At 40.4% G+C, this 21724-nt stretch overlaps 1 long non-coding RNA gene across 1 annotated transcript; it reads left to right on the top strand.

The window, feature by feature from the left end:
• The first annotated feature begins 2969 nt into the window (after window positions 1-2969).
• LOC122062559 lies at window positions 2970-21334 on the top strand. The gene is made up of 4 exons (XR_006135025.1): window positions 2970-3111; window positions 3255-3293; window positions 15822-15882; window positions 20992-21334. It is a non-coding gene; the product is annotated as an uncharacterized LOC122062559 (long non-coding RNA).
• The last annotated feature ends 390 nt before the right edge of the window (window positions 21335-21724 follow it).

Below are 21724 nucleotides of genomic sequence, written 5' to 3' on the forward strand. Positions count from 1 at the left end.
TCTTGCAAAAAAAAAAGGAACTCCCTTAAAGGTGTTGTTCCTAATATGTTGTTGAGTTAATTATACAATCATTCCGAAGGTGTAGAGATCTTGGGTTAGATATGAGTAGGTTTTTTCTATAGATTTCTAGAATGTAATTCATGTCCATATATATCTATATCTATATCTATATCTATATCTATATATATATATATATACACACACACACGTAATTTCGTGTGACTTTTTATCAAAAATAAAAAATAAAAAGTAGTTACATCAGTGTTGCATTTTTTTGGTACCAAGGACATTGGAGCATGTAGATTGTATCATTGCTGTTTTTTCTCCCTTTTACTTATTTTTCTTAAGCCTGTTTGATTAGTGGTGTTTTGAAGAAGTGAGATTTTTGTACGAATTTTTCCACCCTAATGGGTTGTTAGAGTGTTTGGTTATTTGGGGTGGCATGGTAGACAACTTCATTTTTCCTGTCGATCCATGTGGTCTATCATTTCTCCCATTCCACACCCTTGCAAAGTCTTACAAAATCGATGGGACTTTGCTGGGATTTTGCATCCAGATCAGACACTTGATGCTCTCAGCCTTATGGCGACCCCGTCTCTCATTATCGTGCTGCACCACCAAACACCAAGTTGATATTGCTGCAAACTGCCATTGCTGGAAATGGGTTATCTAGTAAGTCCACCCCACCATAACACCTCTACCCTCTGCAATTACCGACCGCCCAATACCTCACCCCTGCTGCCACTCCCACTATAAGCCCACCTCCATGGGTTATCTAGTAAGTCCACCCCACCATAACACCTCTACCCCCTGAAATTCTACCCTCTGCAATTACCGACCACCCAATACCTCACCCCTGCTGCCACTCCCACTATAAGCCCACTTCCATCTTGCCGGTATGCATCACCAATGTTATAGTTGTTTGATGGCACACCTACTTGCACACCATTGCCCTCCATCCTACGGTACTCCTACACCTGTGCCTCACAGTTTTCATGAAATTCTCAATTTCAGAGAATTGATCCACAAAAGATACTGAAAACAAGCATAGAAGAAATTTTAAAATAAAAAGGTTTCCACTTAGTCCTTTGGAAAAGTTTTGAAATTGTTACAAAGAGATTCCTTATAAATTCCTTTTTTCCAATTTATTTCCTGTCGTGTTTCCAAGCTATGTATAATTTTCCTTTCCGATTTCTCTTCTCCGAAGAGGATCACAATAAACCTAAATATGAAACATTTGAGCCAGGCTTGATGAATATCTGAACGGAAGCTCGGCCTTTGACCTTGCTTAATCAATTTGCCTTCTTCCTTCTTCATTCCCGCCATCCACTCCGCTGGATGAAATCGATTTTGTCAAAAGTTTACAGCCAAAGCTATCTGAATTTCACTGAAACTTTTCGATCTGCCCTTGCGCATCGCCTCACTCCCGCTTTCTCTCCTATTTGTCGGCTTCTCTCTCTCCTCACTCCCCCTCTCTCTTGAGTCTTCCCACCCAACCCAAGGTGATGAAGGTGGGATGCTACAGTATTTACCCCAAGTACTGTAGATAGGAATAAGAACAAGATCAGAGACCTTGAATCAAGTATGATTGGTAAAGCAACAAGACCTCAGATTAGTTAATTATGATTAACCATAATTAATGGTGGGCCGGTGGGCCCTAAAAGACCCAACTAGGATGGTTGTGGGCCCAATTAAGAGCGTAGGGGGTAATTACTAGAAGCAATGGTAATTTAATAATTAAGTAATCTATCCAAAAGGCAAATACTCAAGTACCAAGCGGTAATGGCAAACTTATAATTAAATAAAAATCACAATTGAGTAGCGGAGTTGTAATTTTATTGGGGTTCCCTTAGAAGAGAAGCAAAGTGCTAAAGGTATCGGAGGTAGGTAAAGAGTAATCTTGGAAGCAAAGATAAAATATGGATAAAGGGAGGTTAAACCTAAAGTGCAAGGGCATTATTGGAACTTCAACAAAAGGGAGCAAATATCTAGAAGAGAAGAAGCCTTCTTCTTCCTTGCATTGAAACCAGAAACCAGCGGAAGAGACTACAAGATAGGTGCTCAGATTTGAAGGCTGGGAGGATATGGGAAGAACCTGAAAATGGAACTTGGCGGTGAGTGCAGTTGCAGCCCAGTTGAAGGCTTCGATTAGCCCAACCTTGCAGCTTATTTCCGAGTAAATCTTCAGGGATTAGTGTCGCCCCTATGTTGGCTTTCTTTGACCTAAATCAGAGGTTGAATAGAGGCTTGTTGGAAGAGTTTCATCAACTCTATGTGGGTGGACTATTGCAGAACAATAAAGAAAAGATAACAGATTATTAGGGGGGAGGGGGATAAGCTGCAACGGATTTTCATAACAGAGATTGTTGGAGGAGAACCAAAAAAGAAGAATAAGAAGAAATGAAGAGGGAAAGAAGAAAGACAGGAGAAGAGGGGAGATAGAGAGATCACAGGGAAGGAGGGGAGGGGGGGGGAAGATTGCACAGATCAAGAGAGAGAATGTGATACCCTACTTTCTAAACCCGGTCTAATTACCCGGTTGGTTCGGTTTGGCCTTGTAGGACTTGAACTCTCGGGAGCCGATTCGGGTACCCTATGGAACATGATGGCAAGGGTGACTCTAAACTCTAGTTGGTCAGACGAGTTGGAGACGTTGCCTAGTGAAGTCCACGTGCCCAAGCCGTCCACTTGCACGTATTACAAGGCCATGTACGCACAATAAAGATATGTAGTCGTATTTTGTGTCGAGTTAGCATCTTGGTCAATTACCGAGAGTGAAATACGTGTCGGAGCTGAGCCCCATCGAAATCCCAAATTAATTGGATAAGTTTTGACCGATTGGTGGGTGGTCACAGGTGGGTCAGATCCACCAGTGTGACCTACCACTCTGGTCATTAGATATTTTGACCCAAGTATAAATGGCATTTACTACTTTTCTTTTCCCTTATTTATTGCTTTACAAAGAGGGTGAGAGAAGTAAAGAAGAGAAGGAAAGAGAAGTGAAGAAGAAGGAAGAAAAGGGGAACAGGTGCTTGTTGTGTGACACCGGGGTTAGATCTTTTGAATCCGACACCGGAAAAGTGATTCTCGCCTTGAGATCTACAATTTAAGGTGAGTAAAAGCTATTTTTCATAAACCATCAAGAAACCCTAAGTGAAATCCTATGATTTGGGTAGAAATCCTTTAGATCTTGTTAATCCCACTTGAGAATGTGAATCTAAGGTTTAATGAAAGACCTACATGTTGTTTTATAGGTTTTAGGAGAAGAAATCGTGAGATTTGAAAGGCATTTGGTGAGTTCTTGAGCTAGATAAGAGATTTAAGGTTTTTTAAGTTGTTCTTGAGCAAGTCTTGTTTAATTTCTTGCCCAAATGCCAAAAGTTTTAATTTCTCCAAGAAAGTGAGAAGAAAGTCGAATCTTTGCCCCTGAGTCGGCGAGAATTACTGGAGTTTCATTATTTCTATTAGTTGTTTCATGTAAATTTTAGATCGTAATTTCATTGGTGTGCATGATACATACCCTATCTCCACATGCATTATTTTATGTGTTCTTTTTCAGTAGAAGATCAGAATTTTATAAAAAGGGGATAAATGAATCAACTACAAGGAGAAAAAAGACGAAAGACAAAAGAAAAAAACTCAACAACTGACGGCACGAGCCTCCACCTTCGGCATTGCCATCAGCAGAGGCTCAATACCGCTATATATAGAATCTAAATCGAGATCGACTAGCTTCATCTAGAATTAACTCGTCCATATCAAACTGAGGGAGAATATCTCTGACTCCAGACGATCCAGACTTTTCCGCATCATAGGATTTGTTTCTCAGAAACAATGGGAAATCTTCCATTCAATAGAGTCAACATAGTTGAGAAGGTTGGTCCACTCCTGATACACAAACCATGGGATGAGCCTATGATGAAATAGGGCAACTGAAGAGGGTGAATAAAATTTTATCCAAATTTACCTCACTTCTAAACTACGAGCATAAGTCAGACCCTTGATAATGCTCCAAATTTCAGCTTGGAAGTTTGTAGCTAGACCCATAAAGAAACCAAAAGAAAGGATCATCTTCACATTATGGTCTCTGAAGATGCCACCACCACCCGCCTGGTCAGGATTACCCAAGGAACATCCATCCACATTCAACTTCACCCAAGAGCTGGCCAGCTTACACCAATGGACTTCCAAAATGTTTAGGGCTGAAGAAGATCGAATGGAAAGAAAGAATTGTCTACTTAGAACAAGATCTGAGGCATTGGAGGGAGAGATATTCATACCATTGCAAATGAAAGAAACGTCCTTGATTACAGTAGCCACCACCAAGGAAGGACAACGAGCCTTGTCCTCATACCGCCTGAGATTTCTTTCATTCCAAATAGCCTCTAGCGTCACAACCAACCCTATCATCCAAGGCCTCTTCAGGGACCAACCACTACCCTTGTTCCTCCACCATTTGATACCATCAACCATTGTAGGGTGCTTAGCCCACACCACGTTGAATATAGTAGCTGACCTAGTCCATACATCAGTAGAGTAACTGCAGTCAAGAAAGAGGTGATTAAATGATTCCTCACTACATCTGCACAGGTCACACTTGGAAGGCAAGCAAATCCCTTTCTTCTGAATTTTATCATTAGTAGGCAACTTCCCATGAACCCATTACCAAGCCAAGGTAGAAAGCCTAGGTGGAAGGTCCTTATTCCATACAAACGAGGCCTAAGGAATAGTAGGGGTGACCACCCTAAGGCCTTCCCAAGTAAATTTTACAGTAAAATTCCCTATTGGTTCAAGCTTCCACATACACCTATCTTCCATGGGGATGGAGGGGAGGGGTAGGTTCTTTATAGAAACAAAGACCAAATTTAAAAGATTCGACTCAACAGTAGGCAGCTTCCACACGCCATTATCAATAAAAAAATCCACTGTATGAAAATGGTTTCTAAAAACATCCTTTCCAAGGCGAGAGATCTCAGAGATAGATTTTGGACTCATCCAATTATGTCTCCAGAAGTCTATCTTTTTGCCATCATCCACAATCCACCTCTCATTCTTTTCCGCAAAATGCCACATTCTCTTGATGTCGGGCCAGATGGAAGAGCCTTTGTAGCATTTCTTGAGGAGACCATGTCTAGATAAGAATCTAGCTCCAGCCAGTTTGCTAAGATCAAAATCTTCATTCTTTATTTTCCAAGTCATTTTGCAAGAAGAGCTTGATTAACATCACGGAGATGCCGAATTTCCAATCCACCTTCCCGTTTGGGCTTACACACCGAGTCCCATTTCATCGTGATAGCCTTAGTAGTATCAACCTCCCTCGTCTAGATGAAATTCCTCATCCATTTCTCCAGACACTTAATAAGAGAAGCCGGCCACCAATAAATAGAGAAGCTATGAAAGGGAATCCCTAAAATAATAGATCTTACCAGCTCCACTCTTCCTGCCAAAGAGAGAAGCTTTCCCTTCCAGCTCACTAATCTGGCTTTGATCTTGTCCATAGTAGATAAAAGACGCTCTCTCTTGACTCTTCCCAAAAATATTTCCACACCCAAGTACTTGGCTGGAAATTTACAAATGGGAATGGCCATCTTCTCAGCGATCTAGGTCTTCCTAGTAGTTGGAATCCTCTTAAGAAACATCTTGCTTTTTTCTAAATTAAAACATTGCCCTGAGAAGCTCTGATATTTCTCCAAAAAAGATTTAAGGTTGTAGACGAATCTTTTGGAGGCATTTATGAAAATGAAGATGTCATCTGCAAACAAAAGGTGAGAAGGCACAGAAATGCCGCGAGGTCCAAAAATAGGCTTAATGAGACCTTTCCTTCCCATATCCTTTAAACCCATGTATAAAACCTCTTCAGCAATAACAAACAAAATAGGAGATATAGGGTCTCTTTGTCTAAGTCCTTTGCTGGCCCCAAAGAAACCGATTGGCCCACCATTTAGAAGAATTGAAATTCTAGCAGTCTTGAGAATTTCATTAATCCAACCAAGCATAGTTTAAAAAAAACCAAATTTTCTAAGGGTCAGTAAAAGAAAATCCCATGATAAAGTATCAAAGGATTTCCTAATATCAATTTTAAGACCCATTCCACCCCCTCTAGAAGTCTTCCCCATCAGGTTGGCAAGCTCTGAGGCCAATCCAATATTGGATTGAATGAGTTTTCCAGTTGGAAAGTGCCTTGCTCTGGATAAATAAGCTTAGGAAGGTAGCCACTGATGTAGGTGGCTATAATCTTAGACAAAATTTTACAAAACTAATTGCCCATACATAGAGGATGAAATTTGTCCAAGGTACGAGTACCCTCCATCTTACGAATTAATAAAAGAAAAGAATTATTAACTCCATTAGGGAGCGTACCTGAAGAGAAAAAACACTTCGCCGCTTTGCAAACATCTTTTTGGATAATAGACTAGCACTTCCTAAAAAAGGCCCCAGTGAAACTGTCCAGACTAGGTGAACTATCAGGGTCTAAGTCCCAAACAACCACCTTGATCTCATCATCCGTAGGGATCGCGTCAAGCACCATCCGATCTTCATGATTTATCACCGGAGGAATGGAATCTAGGATGTCTAGATGATTGTCTACATCCACACGCCTGTGAAAATTATCATAAAAATCCACAAGATATGTCCCCATCTGGGCTTGATCGCTGATCGCAGTCCCATCATCCTTCAAAATGGTTCTTATTGCATTTTTCGATCTCTTTACTGTGGCCATAACATGAAAGAAGCTAGAATTCCTGTCTCCTTCCTTCAACCATCTAACTTTGGACTTCTCCGCCCACATTTTCTCATGGATCTCCAAGGCCTTCGAGTAGCAATTTTTTGCATTAGCCTCTATATCAAAAAGATGATCAGACATCCCTTCTTCTTCAATTCTGCACTAAATGTCCTTAAGATCAGTTTTGGAGGTGTTGACCTCCAAATCCAGATTAGGGAAGGTAGATCACGACCATGCTCGGATGATGGGCTTCAGCTTCTTGTTCTTTTGAGCCAGGATATGGATAGGGGAAGAGCCGATGGTCTCCATATTCCAAGCGTTCTCCACCATAGATGTAAACTTTGCATGGTCCAACTAGAATTTGTTTAGGCGGAATGGACAACTTTTTGGCTTCATAGTGTTTGCAGAACTCACCAAAATTGGGGCATGGTCTGATGCAGCTCGAGTAGAACCTATTGGATACAATCAGTGAAGGTGCTCAGCCAATCAGAATTGACAATAGACCTATCCAACATGGTAGTGACATGACCCCTTTTTATGTTGTTGCCCAAGTGAATTTTCTCCCAAAAGTGGGAACTTGGATCATGGAAGTGGAATCCACCATAGCACCAAATTCCACTACAGCTCCCATAGAGTGGCGTTGAAATCTCCAATAATCATTCTCAGACCAGACAAAGGCCCAGACACCAAATCTAGCCATAGACTCTTGCAATCCGCCCTGAGGCATTTAGCATGCACAACCAAGATGTCTACAGTACCACCATGCCAATTTAACTAGAAAGATATCTGCTGATCAAACATCAAAGTAACCATTGGCTTCAAAAGGTTTCTTCTCCACATCACCCACATGTTAGGTTCCTTACTGACTTGTACATTATGGATGAGGCCTGGCTCAAAACCCAGTTTATTAAAAAATAGCTTTGGGAATTTCAAAACATCAATCATCGGTTCTACAATACAGATGATATCAGGCATGTGCTAGCTAGCAAATCTCCTTAAGGAATCCCTAGCAGAGATCTTCTTCATCCCATGGATGTCCCAAAAAAGGACTCATAAGATCAAAGGTGGGAGGAGGTTGAATGATCAGCCCGAGCAAGGGCCTGATCCTCAGAACTCACCTTCCTACCCTTCTTCTTTTGCTGAACTGTCCATCCACCCTGGGTCTCTTCCTTTTGCCTGGCCGCCCTATCCACCATGACCACACCACCTATAGGAGACACTAGCTCCTTTCGAGGGGGACCCATAACAACCGCATGACCTCCTCTAGAGGTAAATCATAGACTTCTGCGATATCCTTAAACCTTGCCATCAGTAGGGAGGGAAGAATTGGCAATGCACCTATGTATTGGTTCAACCTCATAACTGTGGACCAATTCAAATGGAATAGACCGAATTTGGCCAATAGAGGATTCAACTCTATCTACTTCCATCCATTCCACCTCCAAGATTATTTCCAAGTTTGTGTTGGACTCTACGTTGGTAAGAATTTTACTCTGGGAATTCAATCCCACCTTAGCGCTCAAAGGAGAAGGTCTCCTTGATTGAGGTGTGATTGGCTCAGTGGATTGACCCTTCTATAAATGTTCCCTGGATCTCCTCCTTGCCTACGGAGGATTCTCCACCATCATCACCGCCCCCCTGAGGAGGCAGCACCACCATCACCGCCCTCTGTGGAGGCTCTATCATCATCGTCTTCATAGGAATCTCCCTCATCATCAAACCTAGAGCCTTACCGAGGCACTACAGTGCCTTTAGCGCACTGTTCCTGTGCGGTGTGCACAATAGACCTCGAAGTATGACAAGGCTCCTCATCAGCGTACATAGCACCTGGGATTCCAAGCTCCTTCTCATGCAATGCTGCATTAGCATCAGCAACATTCTTCTCTCTGCAAGCTCCGATTAAGTGTCCCATTTTTTTACAAAAATCGCATATGCCAATATTATCTTCGTAAAAAATCTTTTGCTCGAACCATAAAGGGTATCAGTCCCTGGCTATTTCATTTTTAACTTGGATCTCATCTGGCCTCTAACTGCCAACCTTAATCTCAACTAGAATACGAGTGAAGTTCACATACAATACTTGTTTTGTGCATTGATTAAGTGCAACCAGCCTCCTAACTGCCTTTGCCATGGTCAATAGAACCTTTTCGTGCCAGTGTTCTAAAGGCAGATCTGGAAATTTAACCCACACAAGAGCCTTGTTCCCCATCTTTTCGTGAATGTTGAAATCAGTTCGCCACCACTAGAAACGAACATATTGACCCCCAAGTTTAATAGGTCCTCTCCTCCATATGGATGCCATACCCCTCTCCGATTCAAATTGAAAAATGGTGAATCCCTTTCCCATTGGAATCATCTCCACATTCCCTTTAATTTCCAGTCCTCAGCTACTTTGTTCCTGATTTTATCAGGGGAGGTAAATCTAAAGTTCAATCTTCCAATCAAAGCAAAACAGTATTTTCCCAGCCTTCATATTCTTCTTGCAGTATAATAACCTTTGTTGAAGAGCCGGCATGGACAGGTTTAAGCAAGTCATCAACCACAGGTAGCACAATTCCAACCGCCCTATCGTATGATTTTTTTGGGGCTTGAAATTCTGGATCAGTAGAGCCTGGAGAAGATACTTCCATGGGAACAAAATGAGATAGTGTGCTGACTGCAGGGCCCCAACATTATGAGGTCCATCTTCCCCAACCGATTTCACACCTTCTGCCTTAGAGCGTCTCTCTCCTATGTCCATCCTAAATGCCATCATGAGAGATTAGAATTTTTTTCCCATTATTTTATGTGTTTACAGCATAAAATAACAACTTCTTTTTATCACTTCATGCATTAATTTATGCATTTTTACATTAAACAATAGTCTACTTCATCATTCCATGTGTTATCATATGTGTTCCCCACAGAAAATAACAATTATAATCATCATTTCATGAGGCATCGCACATATATGTAAACGATTTAGTTGCATTTTCTGTTGTTTTATGTAACTTATCATTTCATGTGATTTCAATATAGATTATGTATTATTCCATGTGATGTTTTAATATTTTTGCAATCATTTCATGTAATTATATACATGTGTTACATTATTTTATGTGATAAAGCTTCCATGTTGGCTTAGGCTGTGAAAATTCTTGAGGGAGAATAATCGAAATCTAAGCATCTAGTAGAAAGACCTAAAATTCTGGGCGAGGTGGGTGCCTAACACCTTCCCACACTCGTAACCTGACACGAACCCTTATCTCTAGAACAAACCAAAATATGAAGTCAAATTCGGAGGTTCCATCCTTTCATAGAAATTCAACCCCCTACTTGAGCTCGATTCCTTGATCGGAATTGGGCTCCACAATAGGGTTCCAGGCCCTAAATCCTAGATTGCTACTCCAAAAATCCCCATAGTCGCCAGACATGTTTGGAGACATCACCCTGCAAGGTAGATAGATGAGAGGAATTAAGCGGGAAAAAGACAACGAAGAAAATATTCCATTGAAAACCCCTAAAAGGGAATGAAGGAGAAAAAGGGCGTAGGGTTAAAACCTCTCACTCTCTCTCTCTCTCCATCTGATCCAAATCCATCCCAAATCCATCCCCCTTACACCATGTTCAACTCTACAAAATGAGATTGTTAGGAGTGATGGAAAAACTACCAATGGATCCTAATGTCTTTCCAGAAAGTCTTGATGAGTTAGAGTTATCCGACACGGATCTAAAGTAGGAAGATGGTCTAGTGAAAACCCTAGAAGCATTAAAGAACCTAAAGTTACTCAAACTTCATGAGAGAGGTTTCTTGGGAAACCAAATGGTGTTTCCTGCAAAAGGTTTCCTAATCTTATATACCTGAATCTTGCGTTTTTAACAAACTTGGAAGAATTTAAGGTGGAGGAAGGGTCATTCCCCAATCTCAAGTTTTTGAGTCTTGTCAGCTTAGACATCCTAAGGGAGTTACTAGATGGATTGCAAAAGGCCACCACTCTTGAGAAGCTTTATTTACTTGGTATGCCACCAAAATTCTAAGAAAGGACTGAAGAAGATGTGGGAGATGATTGGCCTAAGATTAAGCATATACTATCCATTAAGTTTGGACCAGTTAAATTCGCAAAGCTAGATCTCATTTTCTGAGAAGATGATCGTAAGGATTTATGGGGGCTCCACAATCAAGTAGAGTCAGTTTAATTGATTTTTCTTTCCATTTCCCTAGTCGGGTCAGGTCCTCGATAATCAGTTTTGTATAGTGTCTGATTCACAATGAAATCCACTCAATCTATCTCTTTATATAGTTGGCTTTCACATTGAGTGGATTTTAAGTGTGGATAAGACACCGAGAATGATTCTTGTGCGAGTACCTGATCCTAACTCCCATTTAACTTTAAAATTCTTTTTTCATACAAGAAAAAGAAAGGCAACATGACTCTAGGCACAAAGTGGGGTGAAATGACCGCTCCACCCCTCATGAAAGATAGAAATCCTGTCCCTATAGATGCTACCATGTGTGTTTCCATTGGCTTCTGCTTTGTGTAAGGACCACAATACCTTTAAAAGAACCCTCTCCAAGAGAGAGAGATTCTAATAAGTTCCACATATCATTTCAAACATCTTAGACTCATATTTATAATAATCTCTCTCTCTCTCTCTCTCTCTCTCTTTCTCTCTCTCTCTCTTCCCTTAACTTGTGTGTTCATACATGTATGTGTATGACACTTTTAACATTTTTACTGGCTATTTTGTATTTGATACTAGATGTCAGGAACATTTTTTTTTTTTGGCTTCTATTAATCATGTTTAGATGATATGGTTGGTCGACCCTTAATTAGGCTTCTTCTTCTTACTATTGTTTCTTTTCGGTTTTCTCTATCAAAAATATTAGGGAAAATTACGCCCCCTCCCTTGTAGTTTGCCAAAATTACATGTTGGTCCAAAGGTGAGCAATTTATGCCCCCTCCCCAAACATTAACGGTGTGAGTATGCTGTTACTTTTATACAATAGAAGACATTATTACCCCTTTAGTGGAGATGGTCTTAGTATGAGAAGACCATTATACCCTTTTATACAACAAAAGACTTTATTACCTCTTAGTAGAGATGGTCCTAGAGGATAACCCTTGGAGAAGGTGGAGGCATTTTCTCTGCAAATCACCCCCTCTGCAACCAAACTCAAGTGGAGAAGATGCCATACAACTCTGGCAGAGTCCTTGAGCAAGAATGGAATGGATTGACACGTATCCCATCTCTCGGAGACGATGTCGTACATCTCTATAGTGAGTGGGCCGTCATTGAAGAAGTTGCATGTGCCACTAGCGACGAAGACTCGGGAGCCGTGACGAGTGATGATGGGGTTCTCGTGCCACACAAGTGGCTGTCCCACATGGTGCCAAGTCAGGTTGAAGGGGTCGGAGGAGAAGAAGAATCCAGTGGTGGAGAGTGTATAGAGGAGATTTTGGGAGTCTTCAGTCTTATTGCATCTTTGGAACCACCCTATCAATTTTAGATCTTTTGTGTGCTAGAAGGATTGGGCTTCAGATCTCCAATCGTCGGCATCCGGATTTTTTTGAAGTTTTTTGGTGTGCTTTTATGGAGGATTGGATTAAATTGAACACTGACGGCTGTTCGCTGGGTAATCCAAGCAAGGCAGGAATAGGTGGTGTTTTTCATGACAGAAACTTTGAGGTTAAAGGTAATTTCAGAGTTATGATAGGTGTAAAGACCAATTTTGAGGCTGAATTCTTAGCTGTGATGGAGGGTTTAGAACAGGAAAAAGCCATGAGTGTGCAGCGCCTTTGGTTGGAGTGTGATTCAGTCGTAGTGGTATTATTGCTCTCAAAGTGGGCAATGCCATGGATGTATCACCAGCGATGGTGTGGGTTAATTCTGTTCTTGGATTCAATAGAATGGAAAATCGCTCATTGTTTTAGGGAGGCAAACTCAATCGCGGACTTCCTTGCTAAGTCTGCGGCAAAAAATAATATCTCTGATCCTATCATTTCTTGGCCAGCTCTGATAAAAATGGATTTGGAAATGGAAGCTCGAAAACGTCCCTGTTACCATTTGGTCTAGTTGCTCTTGCAATTTATTCTAGCTCTGGGGAGATTTTTTTAGGGTCTTTTCCTTGTTGATGGCAATGCCGAAGGTGGGGAAATTGGCCTAGTTTCTCTCTTGTTTTGGGGGCAATTTTCTATGCATGTAATTGTTTCTTGGTTATCCATTTTTTTCCATGTACATCTCTTTTGTCATTTTTTGATACAAATGATATTCTAGCGAAAAAAAGAGAAGGTTTTGGGAGTCGGAGGATCGGAGTGCGCCAGTGGAGGAGGTGGTAGGGGTGAAATGGATGTTGTGGATGTTTTGGATGCGAAGCCAAACGCGAGAATAAGGATCAAATGCAAAGGCGGAAGTGAGAGAATGGTTGCGGTGGTGAAGGGCGTAAACTATAAACCAGGGCTTGAGACGAGGTGAGATGCAGAGGGAGGTGGAGACGTATCCTTGCCATGCCTTGGAAACACGAGAGGCCACCACCAGCTCCAGCAGCGTCAGGCAGGTGAGGATTATCGCCTCCAACACATCTCTATGGATCAAAGCTTCTTCTTCTACTAGTACTTTTGTTTGTTGCGCTACTCGCAGTCTTTGTTCCTGTTTATGTTTTGAAAGGATTGTCTTCATATCCTTAGCTATTTTCTCCAAAGTCCAAATCTCTTTATGTGAAAACAAACAAAAAGAAAGAAAGAAGGAGAAAGGAAAGGAGATATGGAGAAAGAAAGGGAGGAGGGGTGTATATATGATAGAGCAGAGAGTATATCCACCAGAACTAAAAACATAGATCTTGGAGGTTGCAGTAGAAGGTTGAAGAAGAACGAAGGGATGATTTTGGGTTTTCCTTTTTTGTTGGTTTTAAGTGAAAGGTGTACTAGTAGCTTCACTTTTTTATAAAGGTATTTTCAGCATTAAAATGGTGAAGTCACCAACTAACAGTTTAAAATTAACGGTGACTAACAGATTGGACCTAATTGTAAGAATCTTTCAAACTACATGGGAGGGGCACGTAAATCGTTCAAACTCTTAGTACCACATGTAATTTCGATAAACTACAGGGGAGGGGGACATAATTTCCCATTATATTTTCTGAACAATTGTAGGGTCATTAAGACATCAACACATACATGTTTCTCACACCTGTAAGGTGGTCTCCACATTCCATGGATGGTGTAAGATGGAATTAAAGGATACAATCAAATGGAGAGGATCCAAAATTCATTCAATTTACCATGTACTCAAATAATTTAATGTAATATTTTGGATGAAAAGCAAAACATTAATTTCTTATTCAATATGTTGTTGAGGTAATAATATAATTATTCCAAAGGTGTAGAGATCTATGGTGCTATGATTAGTTTTTCTGGGGATTCCTAGAATGTAATTCTTGTCCTATTCTCTTTGTTTTTTAATTATTTTAACATTTTCTTGATTGATTGAAAGAGGATCATTTTATTATGTAGTTTCGTGACTTTTAGAGCAAAAAAAAAAAAGGTAAAAAAGGAGGCCTTAGAAGACTTCTCTTATGCTTTTCTTTGGTAGCTGGAGAATTATTGTTCACTCTTTCCAAGGAAATTGGAGCATGTAGTTTGTACTGCTAAAGTTTATGCTTTTTTTTTTTTTTAGGTCCCGTTAGATTAGTGGTGTTTTTGATGGGGGTGAAATTCTTTGGATGAGAATTTAGGTAGACAACATCATTTTCCTGTCTACCTTATAGTTTATCATTTCTCTCACCCCACCCCCCCATTGTAAAGTTCTACAAAATCAGTCCAAATCAGTGGGACTTTGCTGAAATTTTGCGTCCAGATCAAATACAGTGCTCTCAACTTCACGTCGACCTCGTCTCTCATTATCGTGTTGCACCACCCAACACCAAACTGCTATTGCTGCAAACTGCCATTGTCTGAAATGGGTTATCTAGTAAGTCCACCCTGCCATAACACCTCTAACCTTTGCAATCAATGACTGCCCAATAGCTCACCCATGCTACCATTCCCGCTGTAAGCACACCTCCATATATCTTGCCCCTGTGTATTACCACAACTGTAGTTCGGTTGCTGGCACACCTGCGTGCACATCATTATTTTCATGAAATTCTCAAGTTCAAAGAATTAATCACAAAATAAATTGAAAACAAGCATAGAGGAAATTTTAAAATTAAAAAGTTTCCATTTATTCCTTTGGAAACATTTTGAAATTTTAACAAAGCGATTCCTCATAAATTCTTTTTTTTCCATTTAATCCCTGTCCTGTTTCCAAGCTATGTATAATTTTCCTTTTTGATTTGTCTTCTCGGAAGAGGACCGCAAAAACCCCAAATTCGAAACATTGATTAAGAGAGGAAATTCAAGTCAGGCTTGGTGAAAATCTGAACGAAAGATCGGCCTTCGACCTTGCTTAATCAATTTGGCTTATTTCTTCTCTATTCCTAGTCAGGCATCGATCAGGAACTCACGAGAGACTCGGGTAGAGAGAGCATCCCCTTGTACAAACATCGAAACACATGCTCCATATAGAATACGCCCTCATCGGTTGACATAGCCACCTTTCTCTTTGCTTTTCTACAGTTATTCGCAATTAGTTTCCTATCTCAAATGCCTTGGCGTGTTTGGTCAATTTTTCCATCGGATTACATTCTATGGAGTGGTGTTTCTCATTAAAAAAATTGGTTGGTTCCCATTAAAGAGAAAATGATCCGGACACATGGTGTTCCTTAGAATCACCATTTACACTAAAAATGGTGACTCAACAGGATCAACCTAAATAGGTAAATCCAGAATTGAATCACCTAATTCTAAGGCTCATATAAAAACCCCAGAATCACTAAGACTCCACTTAATCGGGTTTTCTTGTTCTGAGTTTTCCTCTCCATCGACAAAAGATGAATGGGACGAGGTGAGATATTCTCAAGCTAACTATCCTCTTGCATCTTCTTCTTCTTCTTCTTCTTCTTCATCTGTGTTTTCTTCATATTATGGAACTTCGTTTATTACCTTTTCGTATTTGGGTGTATTATCCCATCTCTGCACATGCTTACCTTTCTTCTTATGCTTCTTCCTCACTGTGCAAGATGATATAAGGAACAGACGTTGTTGTCGGCTTCCTCGATCTACTGAGAAGGTAGTTACTAGGTATTTTTTACTTCTCTGATGTGAATCGTTTTGAATATTTTTTATTTTTCTTTCTTGGTTGATGAGTAGAGCTTGAGCTTCAGGGCTCCTGTAATTTGAACAAGAAAGTTTGAAGTGGCTGTTCCTAGACTGAAGTTTTTCTTTCAGTTCTTCTGCATTCTACGTTTGTTACATTTCATATTTCTACTTTGAATACAGGAGTCAGATCTAGTTTGATTGGTTTTATGGGGGTTCAGTCTTATTGGCTTTTGGTTTAGTGATTTTAGGGTTTTGTTAGGTTTAAGCAGTGAAGTTAGTTTGGTGTGCTTTGATGATGTTGTCCATGAAATAAAAGACCAACTCTTTTTCTATCGCAGAAGAATTGAAGACAATTTGTAGGATGGACGAAGAGAACCATCCTTTGATACAAATATAGGCCTGAAGAATTTACTCATAATTGAGTCCTCATGCTTGATCTGCCAGACCAGCTTGCACAAGCAAGCCATGTTAACATCGCTCAGTTTACGCAGACCCAATCCACCCTCCTGTTTTGACTTGTACGTATTCTCCCATTTCACAACCATCTTCTTCTGCTTCTCCATGTCACCCGACCAAATAAAGTTCCTCATCCACCGCTCCACAATCTTGATGGAAGATTGAGGCCACCATAAACTGCGAAGTTTTGAATAGGAATGCTAGAAACCACGGACTTGACAACTCCACCCGATCAGCAAGAGAAAGTAGATTTCCCTTCCAGCCAACTAACTTGGACTTGATCTTATCCAACATAGCAAGCAGATGATTCTTGGTCACTTGCTCCTTGAAAATTTCTATTCCCAGATACTTTGCGGGAGGACGGGACTGAGAAATTCCCCGGGTCTCAGAAATGAAATGCTTCCTATGAAGGGCTACTTTTCCAAAGAAAAGCCTGCTTTTACTCAGGTTGATGTGCTGCCAAGAGAACTCCTAATACTTAAGTAAGAAATTCTGCAAGTGTCTGACATATTTAGTAGAAGCATTCATTAATACAAAAATATCATCTGCAAATAGAAGGTGGGTTGGGGTGAAAGCACCCCTAGGACCCAGAAGTGATCTAAGATTTCCTTCCTCAACCAACTTTTTCAGCCCCCTACAAAGCACTTCCTTTACCAGAATGAACAGAATGGGGGAGATTAGGTCACCCTGACGAAGATCTCGAACAACACCAAAAAAACCCACTGGACCTCCATTAACTAAAATAAAGATTCTCAAAGAAGAAATAATCTCATTAATCCAGGCAATCCATTTATGAGAGAAACCAAATTTTCTCAGGGTAGCAAGAAGAAAATCCCATGATATAGAGTTAAAAGCTTTTTGGACATCAAGCTTAAAACCCATACCACCTCCTCTAACAGTAGAGTGCATCAGATTTGTTAACTCAAAGGCAAGACTGATAATGGAAGAAATGACTTTTTCCTTTTAGAAGGCACCCTGCTCCTCAAAAGTAAGGTGAGGGAGAAAGAGACTCACTCTAGAGGCAAGGATTTTTGTGAGGACCTTATAGAAAAAATTCCCCATACAGATATGGCAAAATTTATCAAGGAATGAGGCTTCAGAAACTTTAGAAATTAAGGTTACAAAGCACTTATTGACACCCTTATAAAGTTTACCCACCCTAAAGAAATGTGAGACAGTTCCACAAAAATCCAACTCAATAATATCCCAGACTTTTTTGAAGAATTTACCTGAGAAGCCATCAGGGCTAGGAGAACTATCAGGGTCAAGATCCCAGACTGCTTTCTTTATTTCAGCATGATTTGGAATTACCTCAAGAAAAGTGTTATCATCTTCATTCAACTCCGGGGGAATACAGACAAGAAGATCCCAGCGGGGGGTGGCTGGAGAAGCACCATGAAAACCCTTGTAAAAATTAGCAATATAAGAGGACAAGGCTGGCTGATCTACTACCTATGTCCCATCCTCCTTCCTTAGAGAGCAGATTTGGCTACAAGAGCGCCTCATCTTGACTGAGAGGTGGAAGAATTTAGAGTTACTATCTCCTTCTTTCATCCACTTTTGTTTAGCTTTCTTAGTCCGCAAGCTAGCTTGGAGTTGAGTCACCTTAAGGAGAGCAGTCTTGGCGTCAACTTCCCTATTAAATAGATCATCTGACATTCCCACCAAATCAATTTCATTTTGAAAAGAATTCGGAGCTGAGGAGGCATGGTCCACTTCCTTGTCAACATGAAGGAACATATCCCTTGCCCACGGCCTGATCAGAGATTTTACATGTTTGAGCTTCTAAGAGAGAACTAGAATAGGTTCACCACAAACTCGATCTTCCAAGCATCCTTCACTACAGATATAAAATTTTCATGATCCATCCAGAACCCATGCATCCTAAAATGAGTGTTATGTCGTTTTGGGATCACATTAGAAGAGTGGCAAATGATCCGATACAGTACACTATAGCACTCTCTGAGAAATATTTTTGAAGAAATCAATCCACTTCTCATTGGAGAAACTGTAGTGAAGAACAACTGAAACATGACCTTGATGGCGATTATTAGTCCAAGTAAATCTCCTTCCCTGAGATGGGACTGAGATTAAAGAACAAAAATCCACCATCGCTTGGAACTCTGAAGCAGAACTGAGGTTAAAGTTTCCAAGCCCCCTTTTCTTCGAGGGCAAAAGAGTGGCATTAAAATCACCTACTACTGTCCAAGGAATGGAGGTCAACCCCACCAAGCTCAAATCCCTCCACAGATCCCTTCGCAACACTTTGAAACTACTAGCATGCACAAAGGATAACCTAATCTTACTTCCAAGCCAGTCCACTACTACAGATATCTGCTGGTCTGATAAAGGAATAATAAAAGGACGGCTAATTCCTTGCTTCCGAAGGACCCATAAATTAGGCACTTTATCCACACGCTGGTTGTGAATAAAATCAGCTTCATAAAAAAGCTTATTTATCATGAGATAGAGGAATTTAATTTACTTGTCTAAACCATTGGCTCTGTAACACAAACTATATCAGGTGAATGTTCTCTTAATAAAGATCTCAAGGCCCTTGCACCCGTGACCTTCTTCACACCACGAATGTTCAAGAATAGAACACTCATAAAAAATATAGAGAGATTAATGAGACTTGTTAGAATTTTTAGTTTGACCATCGTGCCTTTTGCTTGGTTTGCCTCCCCTAGAAGTGTCGATACCTCCTTTTGCATAGGCAGAAATAGCATTATCAATGGCTTCCGCCACTGGGAAGTTCAAAGCAACCCTTCCACCCCTAATATCAGCCTTAGGAAGATGCTCAATAACACATGATAAAGCATGAACCTAAGAAGAAGATGGAGGCCGACCCCCTCTAGCAATGATACTAACTCCCCTTCCACGCAAAGAAGTATCTCTCCTAGAACGAGGAGACGTGGGCGCACCAAGGGGAACATGTGAGAGACCCACTTGCTCAGTCATCCCATGCAAGGGAGAGGCATCATCCAACTCTTGCTCAGATTGAGCAGAGATATCATGGTCTGCCTTCGACCCGGACCTGACCCAGACCCAGATTCAGACCTAGAATCTGCTGACCCAGATTCATCAATCACACCCTCATCCACATTTGGAAGGATAATATTCTGAGAAGCAATCAGAATATTCTCAGAGGATATAACAACCCTTGGAGGTTGACATCTAAGGAATCCAGCACAACATGAATATCGCGTCCCCCATCAGCGCGTTGTGAGATATCTTTAGAAATGAAAGTTTGAGAATTGTGATTGTTACTTACCAAAGATGGCCTTCTCTCCTCCAGCGAGTTGACTCGACCCGATTCGACTCCATCTTCAACATAGACAGCACCAGGAACTGAGGCCGCCTGGTTGGATTTAGCTTCCTTCTCATCTTCAAGTTTCTTAAGACGATAATCATTAACCTGATGGCCTAGTTGTTTGCAAAAGCCATAGCGACTGAAACCATCCTTGTACACAACCTTTTGCCTGAATCCAAAAATCTGTGTAGTACTAGGTTCTAACCGCTCAACTTGAACCTCTTCTATACGGGGTACCAGGTCAGATGCATCCACTTCCTCAAGCACACGAGCAAAATACCCCATCAATCCTATCCTGGTGTGACGATCCAAGGCGACTAGTCGACCAACAGCCTTAGCAATTGAAAGGAGGACATTCTCGTGACAGTATTCCAGGAGGGAGATTTGGAAAACGCACCTAGACAAGCTTGGTCCAGACTTGCTTCTCATGAATATTAAAGTCTAGTTTCCAATGGTGAATCCTTATCAATTAACCCTCTATTTTGAGCGGTCTCCTCCGCCAAACCACTTCTTTATCTCCTTTTTAGTGAAATTGGAATATGACTTACCCCTTTCCCGGGGGATGCATTATCACTCCTTAGCTCAAGTTCCAGTTATTTGCCCCCTGTTTTCTCAAATCATCTAAAGAGATTAATTTGAAATTTATTCTACCAATTAAGGCAAAACAGAATACTTGTCGTTTGGATTCATAGTCCTATTGTAGTATTACTATTCTTCGGATGTTGCTTGCTTGAATCGGCTTCGGTAGAGAATCGATAGCCGGCCATGAGGCATTAGCCAACGCCTTTGCATTGGAGCGTTTAGGCGGCTGACGATCACCGCCCGTATCGGTCCCCTGAGGCAAAGGACCCCTTTCAGCATTCTCCCTTGCACCACCATCATTCTCCAAACCATTACCTCCATTTCGAGCTTCAAGAAGACCAATGCCAGCCATCTCTTGATTTAAAGTGACTAATTCACAACTCAGTTTATTATTCCTCCACAAATTCAAAATCAATTTTCTTCTATTGATAGTACAACTTTGGGTATAGGAAATCTGGAATCTCATGAAGTGACGAAATCTCACATTTGGATCATGTTTTTGTTCCCTTGTAAACCATGTATTGTAATTAGCTAATTAAATGAAGAAGAAATATTACCTTGTCTATGACCAAAATACCCATTGGTCCCTGCTAGACTCCATAGCTTGGGCAGATTCACAGTGCGATTTTGAACTTAAATGGACAAGAAATGAGAGAGAGAGAGAGAGAGAGAGAGAGAGGGGTATTGAAACCAATCAAATTGAGATGTAATAATGTATGATTTTATTGTTTATTTTGCAGATAAAAGTATGTCATCAAGCAGTCCTAATGAAACCAATAGCTCTCAAGTTCCATTAATATGTAGGAACTTAAGATGTGACTATCAAAAAAGGGTAGCTATTTGGATTTAAGATGTGGGTGCACCAAATGGGATTATTATGGCCAGAGATATTACTCCAACAATTGTAGATGAAAGAAATGTACAAATGGAGTAGATGAAGGAAGAGCTAACAAATCTTACTGAAGAGATCCGTAGTATGAATCCCTGAGTGTGATGGGTCATATTTTAATAGCTATGCTAATAGTGATTTTTATATATTTGAGTGGATAAGATAATATGTGTTTAAATTTCTGAAGAACTATATGGTTGCTTATTATTAATGAAATGAGAATTGTTTCTATCCATTCTTACCTATTAAAAAAAAAAGAATGTATCATCTGTTCAACCAAATGATTTAAAGCTATTTAATTACCCGCACTTCTATTTCAAGAGAAGTCATTGTTATTTACTAAATTAAAAACTCACTTATGAACTTTTTCTTCGTTAGATAAGAAAACACACTTATGATATTCAATTAAACTTGCATTGAAAAATTGATATTTACAGGTATATAATTTTGTCAAACCATTATTCCTTCTTATAGGTTTCAAGTTATTAATAAAAATTTTTAAAATGATCATCTCTAAAATAATTTAAAATGGTAGATAAAGAAGTCCATCATTGGAAAACCTTTTTTTTTTTTTAATCATCTCT

Source organism: Macadamia integrifolia, unplaced genomic scaffold (assembly GCF_013358625.1).
Source record: "Macadamia integrifolia cultivar HAES 741 unplaced genomic scaffold, SCU_Mint_v3 scaffold1073, whole genome shotgun sequence".
Classification (NCBI taxonomy): Eukaryota; Viridiplantae; Streptophyta; class Magnoliopsida; order Proteales; family Proteaceae; genus Macadamia; species Macadamia integrifolia.